The sequence below is a fragment of the Balaenoptera borealis genome (genome assembly GCF_965194805.1).
Source record: "Balaenoptera borealis genome assembly, chromosome: X".
In the NCBI taxonomy this organism is placed as follows: Eukaryota; Metazoa; Chordata; class Mammalia; order Artiodactyla; family Balaenopteridae; genus Balaenoptera; species Balaenoptera borealis.
This window is the reverse complement of record NC_138881.1, coordinates 15,217,267-15,234,858: the sequence shown is the minus strand read 5'-3', so window position 1 is coordinate 15,234,858 and position 17,592 is coordinate 15,217,267. Positions and strand designations below refer to the sequence as shown.

General features: G+C 41.0%; 1 protein-coding gene across 1 annotated transcript in view; it reads left to right on the top strand.

Annotated features, from left to right (window-relative positions):
• The first annotated feature begins 921 nt into the window (after nucleotides 1-921).
• RAI2 (retinoic acid induced 2) overlaps nucleotides 922-17,592 on the top strand; it is a 406,186-nt gene continuing 389,515 nt past the window's right edge. Inside the window, exon 1 of the mRNA XM_082375736.1 lies at nucleotides 922-4,288. The gene's annotated coding sequence lies outside the window, so the exon portion shown is untranslated. The remainder of the gene's footprint in view (nucleotides 4,289-17,592) is intronic.

The window sequence follows — 17,592 nt, the reverse complement described above, 5'->3', positions numbered from 1 at the left end:
ACCCGACTTGTGATCTATCAGCAACTGGATATGACTGGGAATTGTGTGTGAAAGCTATCAATAGTTGTATTCGCAGTCTTAGATATGACCACAAGAAGTCCACATCCGAATCACAGCTGCCTCCAGCAACGACTCCTTCGACAGAGTCAGAGCCAAGAGATACTGGCTTAGCTGACTGAAGTACTTGAATGTCAGTCATCCAACTTTTTTTTTTCACTGTTGTACCATCCTTTAAGTTTCTCAAGTTATTAATTCCAAAATTAGCCTGATGTAGTGGCATTGTAGTTCAGCATTCACACCTAAAGAAATAACCTATGTTCTTTGTTTGCCCACAAGGGAGGCAGAATTGCATTATGAAGTTGTCTAATGTTTCATCTCATGCATAAAGTGATGGGCAATATTGCAGTAAGAACCTCTGAATAAAGGAATGGTTGTAGACTCCTAAGGATCTTTTTAATTGCTGTTTTAATGTAGAATGAGAATAGTACATTTAGCTGTTAATGACAGATGAAATCTGAATGTCAGTGATACAGATACAGGTAGTGACGTAGAGAGCCACAGTTGGATAGGGAAATCATAATTCCGAGCATAGGAACTTGCAGGTAATAGACACTCAATATGTCAAGTGAATCTGCAGTACAGAGCTTAGGTTAAGCTACACTGATTCAGAAGGGTGGTATGGTTTACATATAACCAAAACATGCGTGCTGGCTTTTTTTTTTTAACATCTTTATTGTAGTATAATTGCTTTGCCATTTAGTTTCTGCTTTATAAAAAAGTGAATCAGCTATACGTATACATATATCCCCATATCTCTTCCCTCTTGCGTCTCCCTCCCTCCCACCCTCCCTATCCCACCCCTCTAGGTGGTCACAAAGCACCCAGCTGATCTCCCTGTGCTATGCGGCTGCTTCCCACTAGCTATCAGTTTTACATTTGGTACTGTATATATGTCCATGCCACCTGGCTTTCTTATACATCCATCAGTAGGGGATTCATAGGATTGACATCATATTGTTTAACATAAGCTTTCCAGAGATGAGACCTATGTTCTTTTGATCTACTTCTGATAAGAACAGAATTCTTTTAATTAACTCCTGATAATATTTTATCACCGAAGTTTGCTAAGAGTCAACATAGAAAATCATATTAGACTTTTTGGTTCCATTGAGGTAATTTAAATTTAAGAATATATCACTGTGAATATAAAGAATCTGACAAGATTTAGACACTAACTTTTTTTTTTTGATTTCTGAAATGTCTACGTAAAGGTTTTAATATGTTTACTGTGTTTTTATGATTAATTCTAGTTGAAATGCATACAAGTTTAAATCTTACAAAGTTTAAATGAAAAAAATTTTTATCAGGAATTCAATTAGAAAAAAATGATCTTAAAGGATGTTGGTGGGATTATTGGAGAATTAAAAAATCATACCATTTTGCTCATAAATATAATTTTCTTTTTTAATACTCAGGGTGCAATCCACCGGCTCCCCAGCCTGGCCACTCCTGCCTCCCCTGCCTACTGTCACATCTGAATCCTCACACTGAATGCCACTTCCTCCATGAAGGCTTCCTGCTTACTCCCTTCCTAGGATTCTTTTTTTTTTTTTTTTTATTGAAGTGTAGTTCATTTGCAGTGTTCTGTTAGATTCTAGTGTACGGCAAAATGATTCAGTTATACATACATATATATTCTTTTTCAGATTCTTTTCCGTTATAGGTTATCACAAGATATTCCCTGTGCTGTACAGTAAATCCTTGCTGTTTACTAGGATTTTATTTTTAACTTAATCACTTTATTTTAAAGTTCTTGAATGTTTCAGCCATAGGAAATATTATATAATTTCATTGTTTGATCATTTGTGTTTAAGAAACATTTTGTCAGTTACAATGCCATCTTTCAGCTTTCAACCTGTTGAACGGTCCTCAGTTACATTTGTTTTATAGTGTTCCTTGTTATTGTTCAAAGAGCAAATTTTTTCCTTGTGAGAGTTCAATCTTTAGTTATGGCCATTTGCTTGTGACCCATGGCTTTGTCTTAGGTAATAGACATTAATTAAGTTCTGTTTTTTAATAAGGCAAAGAAGAAATTCAATAGAAAGTAATAAGTATGTCAAACAGGATAGTTTGTGTGAAGTCTTGTTATTTTTGTGACTTGTGAGATAGTTTAAGATGGTTTTATGTGATCAGTTGGTAGAACAGATACATATTTTCATATGATATATCTTTTGAAAATTGAATTCAATTTTGAGTATTTTAGTGAAGTATAATATAATTAGTTTTATAAAGATAAGATATAAGATTTAATTTTTAAGACTCTGTTCTTCAAATAAATAATTTGCTATTAGTTGCCTTTAGCTTAATAAAACTATAGTATTTCTATGCATATCTTTATATGTTTAGGCTATGCCTACAGTGGTCTTAAGAAGTAGATAATTGAAACCAAAAAGTCTTCCAGACTTTTAACTTCAGATTAATTCATCTAAATTAGTCTTTGGCTTCGCCATTCAGTTTCACAAAAAATTTTACAAACTACTAGTAATAGAGTTAATATAGAAAAGTAAATTTATATCCTAGGCAAGATTAAATTTCAAATTGTATATGCAGATTTCAAATTTGATTTGTATTTTGTGGTATCTGAAAGATTCCCTGGATTAGAAGCAAAATTACAAAAACAAAAACTTAATATTTACAGAAGTTTTTCAAGATTTATATGATTAACTTTATTATGGTGGTTGCTTATATAAGTTAGTTGACCAGCCCTGTCCAATAGAACTTTCCATTATGTTGGTAATATTCTATAATTTTACATTGTCCAATATGGTAATAGCTAGCCACATGTGGCTTTTGAGCACTTGAGATGTGGCTAATTAGATGAAGGAATTAGATTTTAAATTATATCTCATTTTAGCTAATTAAAATTTAAATTTAAAGTCACATGTGAATAGTGGCTACTATACTGGATAGCACAGTTTAGAATGAACTTTATTTTTTTTTAAAAGTGTTTAAAATTGTCCCCACAGTTTGAGTCATAGTAATATACACATAACTTCTTTAAAATCACACTGAGCAAAATAAGTTTCATAAAGGTGTTTCAGATCTTATTTAAACTAAATTAGACCTTTTCTATCTACAAAATTTCACAGGTCAGTTTTGTTATTGTATCAGTCCAACGTTAAACACTTTAAATGTCTGCTCATAAGACTTGTTTTTGATAAATAAATTTATCGTTAATTTATTTTGTTTTCTAAATAAATACAATGAATAAACATTTAAAATATTCTTAATACAGATGCTTATTGTTTTTTTTAATGTAGTAATTTTATAGAACTTTTACTAATGTCATCTATAGTGTTTTTAATTTAATGATAGCATTTTCCAGCCAGTTTCATAAATGTGACAGTGAGAATGTTTGCTTTCTTGCTTGATAAGCAAAACAGAAATAGTTTAACCCAGTAACGATAATTGTGGATATAATTGAAAGGATGTTGAAAACTTTGGAAGTGTTTTGTCCTTCCTGGGTAAAACATAAGTGTTACTAAAGCATATTATTTTATACTTTAATATTTATTTAAATATATGCCAATATTTTAATTTTGGTCAGCAAGGCTTCGATGTTCAGCTCTGGTTTTCGCCTTTCTTTATAGCCCATATCCACATAGAGTAAAGAATTATCTTTGCAGCATTCTGCAACAGTAGCAATCTAACCACAATCACTGTTGTGTAGGACTAAAAAGCACTTGTCACTCCTTCCTTCACCCTAACTTATTTTAATACGTTAAATGTGCAATGAATTTTTTCACCATGATAAAAAAAATCTGCTCATCCACTTTGAGATGGAATAATTGGTAATCTCAAATAATTAGCAATATTAATCTGAAAGATTGACGGATGACAGGTTTAAATCTCAGGACACCAACACAGGTGGGCAAGAAACATTTTTCTATAAAAACTTAATTTCGATTTTGATTACACAGCTTTCAGGTAATCTTTCCAGCCCCTTTGGGCCAATCGCCCCGCCCCGCCCTCGGGAGTCACAGTGGGCAGGGCTCTGTTTTAGCTCACTTGCCTTAGCAGGACTGGGTTGGGTAACGCCAGGCTTTCCAGGCAGGGTGGGCCGGCAACTACTCTCAGCCTCGGCTCTGAATTAATTCCCCTCACTTGGGCGGTAGCACGGGAACCCTGCACGCGATTCCGGCTTTTCTCGTGAGGCTGTCAGCCCCGCCCACCCACCTCTCAGCTCCCGCGCTGTCGGCCGCGCAGCTTCCAGGTGTGCGCTCCTCTGGTGAGACGGGGTCGGGAGGTGCTCTCCTCAGCTCCTTGCCTGGGTGGGCAAGTCAGGCTCTAGGGCCAGCAGAAATCCTCGTTTGAGGGTCCCACCGAGTTCCCCGGTCAGAGTGCTGCAGCTGAGCAGAGCGGCTGCTTGGGACTACTGCTCGGGCGCTGCAGGTACGAACTTAGCCCAGGTCCAAGTGCTGGTTGTTGCCAGTCCCTCGGCCCCTTCTCGGTCACAGGCAGATTCCCACTGGGCAAGCCCTGTGGGGCGAGACTGGAGTAGGGGCTCCCACACAGTGACCCACAGTGCTGGGCGAGCTGGCTTCTCCCCCCACCCCCGCCCTTTTCGCACTGGAGGACCCGGAGGCTCAGGGGAGACGACCGTGTGGGGCTGTGCTGGCCTGGGGGAGGGGCAGCGTGGTGTGTGTAGCCGCTTCTCTGACCTTTCTATGCCGTCTGTCTTGGTCTCTGCGATGCAGAGGGTGCTTCCGCCTCATCCCCGCGTTCTAGGCTGCTCTCAGTGGCGTCCGGTTCACCAATGGTCGTTGGTTGTTCCTGAGAGGGTGAGCGAAGTCGGAGTGACGTGTGACGCCATCTTGGTGACGTCACCCTTAGTCTCCGATTTCAGCCTCCATGTGTTGGAGTGGAAACTTAGCCTTAGTCATACAAGGCTTGTGAGTTTCCCAGAACTACAAGGAGAGAACCGAGGACATGAACAGAGATAGGTTTGGGAGAATACCAGCTGGCGGGGGTTTTAATCAGAACTGCTCGTATGTTGTAGGGGGTCTTACACAGTGCCAAGGCTGGGGGGAGGGTTTCAGAATCAGTTTCTGGTCATTTTTCTTAGCCATCAGCTGAGATAGTTATTTGTCCCATCTGCTCCTTAGTCGCTGGCTCAGAACCATCCTCATTTCTGTCCACAAGACCCATCAGATGGAGCAGCTCTTATCTCTGCTCCTTCCAGTTTCCCCTGGAGCTCATGGGAATTGTTTTGTTGCCGCTTCATTATTTTGCATCACGGGAAACGGGTTTTACCCAGTTTTCCATATACTTCTGTTACCGAATTAGGTTGTCTGGTCCCCCACTTGGGCCCTAGCCTGGCCAAGGCCCCCCTGCCTCAGGGGGAAGTTTCTTTTTCTGTTCGGGATCTGACAGCCAAAAACTAAACCCAAGCTGAGATCGAAGCTGAGGGCAATTAAATTAATTCAATGGCCCGAGGATGGAGAAGTGGGAACTTAGGTCGCCAATCAACTTCTCACCTGGGTGATGGCTAAGACAAGATTTTAAGGGCAAGGTTAATGAGAGGGAGTCATATACATTGATTTTTCTGGGAATAGGTGGGGTTCTTCCTGGAACTGGGGTGCCACCTCTTTTCTGCCCTTGTATGGTCCTTTGGCATTTGGGTCTGAAGCAGGTCAAACCATCATGGTGAGGACAGGCGGAGATCTTAAGATTACAATGAGATGGTAATGAGCTGCAGGGCAACCTTTGTCCCACTTTTGAAGCTGAACAAGTTTCACCAGTTTTCTTGTGGATGGACTCTCTTGTTCCTGTCCTGTGAACACAGCTAGAGGATATGCTTTTCTGCAAGTTTACTTGGTTCTGGGGCAACAGCCTTGGTAACACTTCCATGCAGGACCAGCTACATAATTCGCAGGGCCCAATACAAAATGATGAATTCAATTTTGATACCGTTTAAATAGCACGGTTTTAATTTTTAACATTTTATTTTGGGATAATTTTGGATTTACAGAAGATTTACAAAAATAGTACAGAGAGTTTCCATACACCCTTCACCCAGCTTCCCCTAATGTTAACAGCTTCCGCAAATGTGATACAATTATCAAAACTCACAAATTAACATTGGTAGAATGCTATTAACTCCAGACTTTATTTGTACTTCACCAGGTTTTCCGTTAAAAATCTTTTTTGCTTCCAGGAGTCAATCCAAGATCCTATATTTTATTTAATTCTCATGTCTCCTTAGTCCCCTCCCATCTGTGGCAGTTCTCAGTCTTTCTGTTCTTCCTGACCTTGACACTTTTGAAAAGAGTACTGGTCAGTCATTTTGTAGAATGTTCCTCAATTTGAGTTTGTCTGATGTGTTCTCATGATTGGACTGGGGTTATGCCTTCTTGGGAAGAACACCCCAGACATGATGTGCTCTTCTCAGTATCACAGCCTTTTGAATTTTTCAGTGAAACAGTTATAAGAAGGTTCAGTGGTTTTCCCCAAATCATAGAGCTGCTAGTGCCAAAGCCAGGGCTAGACCTCAAGTCTCACTTTTATGCTAGGGTTGTTAGTACAAACCTGTAAATCCTTTCATGTATTTTTCAATACTACTGAATTATTCAGCAGTTGCCTTCTAGGATTGTGACTTCAGGGTCCTTGTTTGGCCCCTGCACAATGAAGTAGGGGAAAGGGGAGACTGGACAATCAATGGACAGAAATCCTACAAGAAAAATGGTACAGTTGACCCTTGAACAACGTGGGGGTTAGGGGCTCTGATCCTCTGCAAAGTCAAAAACCCATGTATAATTTATAGTTGGCTCTCTCCGTATACCTGGTTCCTCTGTACATGCAGTTCCTCCAAATCTGAGGTATCGCATCTGCGGATTCAGCCATCCGTGGATTGTGTAGTACTGTAGTATTTACTATTGGGAAAAATCCACGCATAAGTGGACCCGCACAGCTCAGATTTGGGTTGTTCAAGGGTCAGCTGTACTTTCAAATGCAGGGAAGGTGAACACTTGCTCAGTGTCCCTGCCACTTCATGGACAGCAGGGTTGATGGTCACCATGTTGTGAGCCCCAGCTGTGTGCCAGGTCTCAACTCAGCATCACCACCTCCCCCTTCTAGAATCTCTGCTTTGCAGAAGAGAAGCTGAGAACCACATCTCGCAGAACCCCTGTCTCAGTATAGTTCTGGTTTAGAGTTTGTTGATGAGAGGAACTGGCCTGAAGTTTGAAGGTAGAAGAAAAGAAGCCGTTTTTCTCCACAACTGGGACATATGGGCAGACTGAGATTTACAGAAGCTTCCTGAAGAACTCATGAGAATCACGAACTTCACTGCTGCAGACACGTCAGGGTAGGGTTGGGGATTTTCAGAGATTCTTCATCAGCTTCCCAGTAATCTTTCGAGAATTTTCCACCTTGGTGCTTCAAGCTGAGGTCTCCAGTGTCTGTTTCCTTGATCTTTGGTGGCACCGTCTTTGACCTTGTCTTTCCTACCTCTTTTAATAGTCCTGTAAACCACTAATTCCTGAGCTTCTTGAAGGCAAAGATTGTGTCATCAGTGCCTAGCACAGTAGTCTGGGATTAGTAGGTGCCCAATAAACAAAGGCATTCCTCATTCACCTTGTCTTACTATGCTTGAAATTCTACCATTAGTTTGATTTCTTTGGTTTGAGCCTAATTTGACCTTTCCCCTTGTTACAGTACAAGTTCTGTCTATTCGTCTTCTGTACCTTCATGTAGCTGAACTTGTTTAAGGAAAAGTTGGTTTGATTTGGAGTGTGAGAGAGCATGAGGACTTCTTAGTCTTGAGACTTCTATGCAGAGATAAATGTGCAGTAAGTGTTGCAGCATCTCCCCATAACTGGGGAGGAAAGTCAATTGAATCTTCACCAGACAATTTATTTGCATGTCTATAGATAAGAATTATTTTGCATTGCTATCAGTTATATACAATTTATAGAATGGAAAATCGGAATCAGATAACCAAGAGCAGTGTTCTCTAAACAATGTACAGTTTTCCACTGAAGCACAAAATTTTCCCTATGAGTGTAAATATCCATTAATAATGGTAACATAAATTAAGAAACTGCTACTACAGTGGGAAAAATGTGCATCCATTAAAAAGAATGTGGCAGATACTAATGTGAAAAGCAAGCCTTAGACTGAAAATATTCACAATGCGTGTGTCTGATAGAGGACTTGTATCCATTATATGTTAAAAATTCTATAAATTGATAACAAAACGATGAGCAACCCAATTTTAAAATGGGCAAAATTCTTGAATGGGCACTCCATAAAAGAAGATATAGGAATGGTCAATAAGCACGTGAAAAAGTGCTCAATATCACTGGTTATCAGGAAAATGCAAATTAAAATTGTAAGGCGATACCAGCATGCATCCACCAGAATGGCTAACAATACAAAGGACTGACAATGCAAAGTGCTGGCGAGGATTGGAACAATTGGAACTCCATACACTGTTGGTAGGAGTATAAAATGGTTTAGTCTCTGTGGAAAAATGTTTGGTAGTCTCTAATAAAATTAAACATACACTACCTATGACCCAACAATTATAAGTACATTCTCAAGAGAAATGAGTGCACATGTCCACAGAAAAGTTTCTAAAAGAATGTTCATAGTAGCTTCATTCACAAGAGCCCCTAACTGAAAACAACCCCAATTGTGGTGGGAATACCACTCAGCAACAAAAACAAAAAAACGCAAAACTACCAATATGTGCAAAAACATGGATGAATCTCAAAGGTATTATGTGGCATGAAAGAATCCAGACACAGAAGAATATTTACTATATGAGTCCATGAATGTGAAGTTTAATAGGAAAACTAATGCTTGGTGTTGGAAGTCTGAGTAGTGGTTACCTCTTTGGGCGGTGGTATTGACTTGAAGGGGCATGAGCGAATCCTTCTGAGGAGGTGGAAATTCTACATATTGATCTGGATGGTGGTCACACGAGGATATACAGTCCTCAAGCTGTACTTATGTGCACTTATTGTATATAAATCATTCCTCAACAAAATACTATTGAAAAAAAGAATGCAGTCAGTCTACATAAACGAATTTAAAATTTGTCCTGACTCACAAAGACATATCTCTTAAGTTCAGACAGCAAGTCACAGAACAGTAAATGTAATGCAATTCTATTTGCATTATTAAAAACCATTTATGTGTGGTTATGGGTAATACGTGAATGCATCACAAAAGGCGGAAGATACTTGTCTGGATGTTTACTGTGGCTATTCTGGGCAGTGGATAAGAGTAGGTGTGGAGAGGCTTTATTGTTTGGATCATTTACACTGTAAATGTATGCGTAATTTAAAAAGGCTAATTTTAATTCAAGTAATATTCACAGAGAATGGAATACGTGATCTAAAAGAAAAGTGCTGAAAGGGACAGTTATGCAGTTGGACCAGGCTGGCCCCGAGATCTCAGCTGGACATAGTTTCAGAAAAGGTTCCATTGGCAAATAGAGGGATTTTAGTCAGCCCTAAGTAAAGCCAGAGCCAAAGATCTTCTGTGAATCCACTCTAGTACAAAAATACAGTTTGGGTTTTGGCCCTCTAGCATTGTGTCTTTCACACTGCAGGTCATTTCCTGTCAGTGGTGGTGACATCAGTTTAATGAGTTGGGACTAGCATTTAAAAAAAATGAAATAGAAAATATCAGAGGGCGGTATTATTTTGGAAAATGTTTGTCTTAGTTTGGAATCTATACTGTATTTAGGAACTGGGTTGCCATGTAAAATGTGGTTTCTTATTCAGGTCACAATTCAAAAATATGTGGAATCTACTGGCTCTAGTAACTTTAGCTCTGCTCTGCTTAGTTCACTGCATTGACAAGTGCAGGGTGACTGGTTTTTCCCTTGACTTGTAATTTAGAGAGATTTGAGTGACAGCCCATGGGAAGGGGAATGACTTTCCCTCTGGCTACAAGGAGAGCACTAGCCTCCCTTCAATCTGAGTCACAAGTGATACCATCAGGGATGGTCTTTGGCATCCAGATCAGGCTTGGGAAGCAGGGGCTGGACCACAGTGGGTTGTGTTTAGTGGAATGAACTTCCTTGTTCTTACAGTCCACCTGTCATATGACCCTTGAAATACTTGCTTTTTAATCCTTGAAATCCATGTTGTTGTTTTAAACAAAAGCTATTTTAGATGTCTGTTTAAAGGAAATGCCAGCTGCCAGCCTTCAAGATGTAGGCAACGGTAGGTTTCTTTTCTTTTCCCATCTCAAACACAGGAAGAGTGATGTGTGTGTGCACGCGCCTGCACGCGTGTGTGAGAAAGCACGCATGCGTGCACCAGACGGAGAGAGAGAGGGCGAGAGAGAGAGAGGAACATATATATGCATGCTCATGGTCCAATATATTATCCTTATCCCTAAATGGCCAGATAAAGGCCCTGCCTAACTGAGATATCTGACTTGGACAGGACCATTCAAGCCCAGCTTGAGGAGGCACTTGTACATTTGCATTGCTAACATAATCATTTCCCAAGAATGTTGATACTTCAAGTTTTTAATGGCACCATTTAAGTGAATTTCCAAGTAAGTAACTTTCTTAAAAGTGATGTTCCTGAAATAAAATGTACATTTTAGTGGATATCACTTTTCTCTATTAGCGCTTTTGTTTTCAAATTAATTGGTTTACTTAAGTGATGAATGATGTCTATTTAAGGAAGATATAACACATTGATATGTTTTTGTGGTGCCTGACAATGCAGTATCCTGTACTTATACTTACTTACTGGGCTCCTAGAGTAATTATTGTTTTAACACCCTTTTGATCTGCCTAAGGATACTAATAAGAAAAGCTGTTACCAAATTTACAAACTGTGGGCTTGAGAACAGAAGTGTTCACATAGGCACACTTCCCAGCTTGTCAATTACTAAAGAATATTAACCAATTCATAGACCTTAGCATGTATCTGTGTATGCAGGTAGGTATTCTAATGTGTGATGGATGTGATACACAAGGCTATAGAATACTATTTGGGTCTGTTGGTGGGGGGCAGTGGGAGTCAAGCTTTGTTAGTTACTCATATTAAAGACTGATCCTTTTTTTCTCAGATGGGCCTATGCTTTCTAGGTTATTACTCTAGAAAAGTGGTTTTCAAACTTCATTCTAAGAAACCCCAAGGGTTTCACAAATGTTTGATTAGAGTATCATTGAAAACAAAATTGAAAAAATTTAAACCTGTCATTAATGCAATTGTTAATTTTCTTAGGTGTGATGATAGCATTGTGGTGGTGTAGATTGCACTTATTTTTGAGCAATGCCTACAGAAGTATTTAGGAGACAAGTGAGATGATGTCTTCAAACCTACTTTCAAATGGTATAGGAAAAACAAAAGATAGGGAAAAGAAAGTATGCTAAAATGCTAATAATTATTGAATCTCAGTGGGAGTATGTGAGGGATGGTGGTGTTAGTCCTTCTGTAGGTTTGACAATTTTCGAAGTAAAAATTTGGGGAAATATGTGTGTGTGTATATATGACACACATATATGTTATAATATGTATATATGGAGAGAAAGAGTTAAAATATAGCAAAAGGAGAGTACTTGTTGGATCCAGGTGTAGGCTACATGGGTATTTGTTACATCTTCAACTGTCTGAGGCGCTGAGACAGATGTTTACCTGCAGAAGTTAATGGTGGAGTGCTCTTGTGGGGGAATGAAGGCAGCAGGATTCAGCAGGGGGAGGAGTCAGTCACTACTAAGGCCTCAGCTCAAATCATGGGAGCTCTGCAGCTGGGATGGCCCTTCCCTGTTGTCTTCTCTGAGGCAAGGGGGTCAAGGATTTATGCCTCCTCACCCACTGGTCATTGGATGTGAGCTGCCCTCCTTTGGGGGTGTGACTTTGGGTGAGGTGGCTCTCTTTGGCTGAGGGCAGTTCCCAGATGGGGCCTCAGCTGAGACCTGTCAGCCTCAAACACAGCAGCTGGGGGATGAGCGTGTCTGTCCTGAAGGCTAGAGCTGGAAGGCTCACCACAGCAGCCACCACACCACTTTTCTTTCTGGCATGTTAATTTGTTTATTGGAGTCACATTCTTTTTTTTTTTTTTTAATTAAAAAAATTTTCTTTGGCTGCGTTGGGTCTTCGTTGCTGTGTGTGGGCTTTCTCTAGTTGCGGCGAGTGGGGGCTGCTCTTCGTTGTGGTGCAGAGGCTTCTCATTGCAGTGGCTGCTCTTGTTGCAGAGCACGGGCTGTACGTGTGCAGGCTTCAGTAGTTCTGGCACCCGGGCTCAGTAGTTGCGGCTCACGGGCTCTAGAGTGCAGGCTCAGTAGTTGTGGTGCACCAGCTTAGTTGCTCCGCAGCATGTGGAATTGTCCTGGACCAGGGCTTGAACCTGTGTCTCCTGCATTGGCAGGCAGATTCTTAACCACTGCGCCACCAGGGAAGTCCCGGATTTCGCCTTTTAAAACATGGATACACGAGGAGCTTCAAGATGGCAGAAGAGTAAGATGTGGAGATCACCGTCCTCCCCACAAATATATCAGAAATACATCTACATGTGGAACAACTCCTACAGAACACCTACAGAATGCTGGCAGAAGACCTCAGACCTCCCAAAAGGCAAGAAACTCCCCACGTACCTGGGTAGGGCAAAAGAAAAAGGAAAAAACAGAGGCAAAAGAATAGGGACGGGACCTGCACCAGTGGGAGGGAGCTGTGAAGGAGGAAAGGTTTCCACACACTAGGAAGCCCCTTCGCGGGCGGAGACTGCGGGTGGCGGAGGGGAGAAGAAGCTTCGGAGCCGCGGAGGAGAGCGCAGCCACAGGGGTGCGGAGGGCAAAGCGGAGAGATTCCCGCACAGAGGAACAGTGCCGACCAGCACTCACCAGCCCGAGAGGCTTGTCTGCTCACCCACTGGGGCAGGTGGGGGCTGGGAGCTGAGGCTCAGGCTTCGGAGTTCAGATCCCAGGTGGCGTGAACACAACCTGAAGGGGGCTAGTGCGCCACGGCTAGGCGGGAGGGAGCCCGGGAAAAGGTCTGGAGCTGCCGAAAAGGCAAGAGACTTTTTCTTGCCTCTATGTTTCCTGGTGCACGAGGAGAGGAAATTAAGAGCACCCCTTAAAGGAGCTTCAGAGATGGGTGCGAGCTGCGGCTACAGCGCGGACACCAGAGACGGGCATGAGATGCTAAGGCTGCTGCTGCCGCCACCAAGAAGCCTGTGTGCGAGCACAGGTCATTCTCTACACCTCCCCTCCCAGGAGCCTGTGCAGCCCGCCACTGCCAGGGTCCCGTGATCCAGGGACAACTTCCCCGGGAGAACGCGTGGCGTGCCTCAGGCTGGTGCAATGTCACGCCGGCCTCTGCCGCCGCAGGCTCGCCCCGCATCCGTACCCCTCCCTCCCCCCGGCCTGAGTGAGCCAGAGCCCCCGAAGCAGCTGCTCCTTTAACCCCGTCCTGTGTGAGTGCAGAACAGATGCCCTCAGGCGACCTACATGCAGAGGTGGGGCCACATCTAAAGCTGAACCCCGGGAGCTGTGTGAACAAAGAATAGAAAGGGAAATCTCTCCCAGCAGCCTCAGGAGCAGCAGATTAAATCTCCACAGTCAACTTGATGTACCCTGCATCTGTGGAATACCTGAATAGACAACAAATCATCCCAAATTGAGGAGGTGGACTTTGGGAGCAATGATATATATATATTCCCCCCCTTTTTCTCTTTTTGTGAGTGTGTATGCGTATGCTTCTGTAGGTGATTTTGTCTGTATAGCTTTGCTTTTACCATTTGTCCTAGGGTTCTCTCTGTCCGTTTTTTGGTTTTTTTTTCAGTATAGTTTTCAGCATTTGTTATAATTGGTGGATTTGTTTTTTGTCTTGGTTTTCTCTTCTTTCTTTCTTTGTTTTTTTTAATTCCTTAAAAATTATTTTAATAATTATTTTTTTTTGTATTTTAATAACTTTTATCTTACTTTATTTTATCTTTTTCTTTCTTTCTTTTTTTCTCCCTTTTATTCTGAGCCGTGCGGATGACAGGCTCTTGGTGCTCCAGCCAGGCATCAGGGCTGTGCCTCTGAGGTGGGAGAACCAAGTTCAGAACATTGGTCCACCAGAGACCTCCCAGCTCCACGTAATATCAAATGGTGAAAATCTCCCAGAGATCTCCATCTCAATGCCAAGACCCAGCTCCACTCAAAAACCAGCAAGCTACAGTGCTGGACACGTTATGCCAAAAAACTAGCAAGACAGGAATACAACACCACCCATTAGCAGAGAGGCTGCCTAAAATCATAATAAGGTCACAGACACCCCAAAACACACTACCAGACGTGAGCCTGCCCACCAGAAAGACAAGATCCAGCCTCATCCACCAGAACACAGGCACTAGTCCCCTCCACCAGGAAGCCTACACAACCCACTGAACCAACGTTAGCCACTGGGGGCAGACACCAAAAACAATGGGAACTACGAACCTGCAGCCTGTGAAAAGGAGACCCCAAACACAGTAACTTAAGCAAAATGAGAAGACAAAGAAACACACAGCAGATGAAGGAGCAAGGTAAAAACCCACCAGACCTAACAAATGAAGAGGAAATAGGTAGTCTACCTGAAAAAGAATTCAGAATAATGATAGTAAAGATGATCCAAAATCTTGGAAATAGAATGGAGAAAATACAAGAAACGTTTAACAAGGACCTAGAAGAACTAAAGAGCAAACAAACAGTGATGAACAACACAATAAATGAAATTTAAAATTCTCTAGAAGGGATCAATAGCAGAATAACTGAGGCAGAAGAACGGATAAGTGACCTGGAAGATAAAATAGTGGAAATAATTACTGCAGAGCAGAATAAAGAAAAAAGAATGAAAAGAATTGAGGACAGTCTCAGAGACCTCTGGGACAACATTAAACGCACCAACATTCGAATTATAGGGGTCCCAGAAGAAGAAGAGAAAAAGAAAGGGACTGAGAAAATATTTGAAGAGATTATAGTTGAAAACTTCCCTAATATGGGTAAGGAAATAGTTAATCAAGTCCAAGAAACAGAGAGAGTCCCATACAGGATAAATCCAAAGAGAAACACGCCAAGACACATATTAATCAAACTATCAAAAATTAAATACAAAGAAAAAATATTAAAAGCAGCAAGGGAGAAACAACAAATAACATACAAGGGAATCCCCATAAAGTTAACAGTTGACCTTTGAGCAGAAACTCTGCAAGCCAGAAGGGAGTGGCAGAACATATTTAAAGTGATGAAAGGGAAGAACCTACAACCAAGATTACTCTATCCAGCAAGGATCTCATTCAGAATCAATGGAGAAATTAAAACCTTTACAGACAAGCAAAAGCTAAGAGAATTCAGCACCACCAAACCAGCTTTACAACAAATGCTAAAGGAACTTCTCTAGGCAGGAAACACAAGAGAAGGAAAAGACCTACAATAACAAACCCTAAACAATTAAGAAAATGGTCATAGGAACATACATATCGATAATTACCTTAAATGTAAATGGATTAAATGCCCCAACCAAAGGACATAGACTGGCTGAATGGATACAAAAACAAGACCCGTATATATGCTGTCTACAAGAGACCCAATTCAGACCAGGGACACATACAGACTGAAAGTGAGGGGATGGAAAAAGATATTCCATGCAAATGGAAATCAAAAGAAAGCTGGAGTAGCAATTCTCATATCAGACAAAACAGACTTTAAAACAAAGACTATTACAAGAGACAAAGAAGGACACTACATAATGATCAAGGGATCGATCCAAGAAGAAGATATAACAATTGTAAATATTTATGCACCCAACATAGGAGCACCTCAATACATAAGTCAAATACTAACAGCCATAAAAGGGGAAAGCGACAGTAACACAATCATAGTAGGGGACTTTAACACCCCACTTTCACCAATGGACAGACCATCCAAAATGAAACTAAATAAGGAAACACAAACTTTATATGATACATTAAACAAGATGGACTTAATTGATATTTATAGGACATTTCATCCAAAAACAGCAGAATACACTTTCTTCACAAGTGCTCATGGAACATTCTCCAGGATAGATCATATCTTGGGTCACAAGTCAAGCCTTGGTAAATTGAAGAAAATTGAAATCGTATCAAGTATCTTTTCTGACCACAGTGCTATGAGACTATATATCAATTACAGGAAAAGATCTGTAAAAAATACAAACACATGGAGGCTAAACAATACAGTACTTAATAACCAAGAGATACCTGAAGAAATCACAGAGGAAATCAAAAAATACCTAGAAACAAATGACAATGAAAACACGACGACCCAAAACCTATGGGATGCAGCAAAAGCAGTTCGAAGAGGGAAGTTGATAGCAATACAATCCTACCTCAAGAAACAAGAAACATCTCAAATAAATAACCTAACCTTACACCTAAAGCGATTAGAGCAAGAAGAACAAAAAAACCCCCAAAGTTAGCAGAAGGAAAGAAATCATAAAGATCAGATCCGAAATAAATGGAAAAGAAATGAAGGAAACGATAGCAAAGATCAATAAAACTAAAAGCTGGTTCTTTGAGAAGATAAACAAAATAGATAAACCATTAGCCAGACTCATCAAGAATAAAAGGGAGAAGACTCAAATCAGTAAAATTAGATATTAAAAAGGGGAAGTAACAACTGACACTGCAGAAGTACAAAGGATCATGAGAGATTACTACAAGCAACTCTATGCCAATATAATGGACAACCTGGCAAAAATGAACAAATTCTTAGAAATGCACAACCTTCCGAGACTGAACCAGGACGAAATAGAAAATATGAACAGACCAATCACAAGCACTGAAATTGAAACTGTGATTAAAAATCTTCCAACAGGGCTTCCCTGGTGGCGCAGTGGTTGAGAATCTGCCTGCCAATGCAGGGGACACGGGTTCAAGCCCTGGTCTGGGAAGATCCCACATGCCACGGAGCAACTGGGCCCGTGAGCCACAATTACTGAGCCTGCGCGTCTGGAACCTGTGCTCCGCAACAAGAGAGGCCGCGATGGTGAGAGGCCCGCGCACCGCGATGAAGAGTGGTCCCCACTTGCCGCAACTAGAGAAAGCCCTCGCACAGAAACGAAGACTCAACACAGTCATAAATAAATAAATAAATAAATAAATAAAAGAACATGAATTTCTAAAAAAAAAAAAAAAAAAAAAAATCTTCCAACAAACAAAAGCCCAGGACCAGATGGCTTTACAGGCGAATTCTATCAAACATTTAGAGAAGAGCTAACACCTATCCTTCTCAAACTCTTCCAAAATATAGCAGAGGGAGGAACACTCCCAAACTCATTCTATGAGGCCACCGTCACCCTGATACCAAACCAGACAAAGATGTCACAAAGAAAGAAAACTACAGGCCAATATCACTGATGAACATAGATGCAAAAATCCTCAACAAAATACTAGCAAACAGAATCCAACAACACATTAAAAGGATCATACACCATGATCAAGTGGGGTTTATTCCAGGAATGCAAGGATTCTTCAATATACGCAAATCAATCAATGTGATACACCATATTAACAAATTGAAGGAGAAAAACCATATGATCATCTCAATCGATGCAG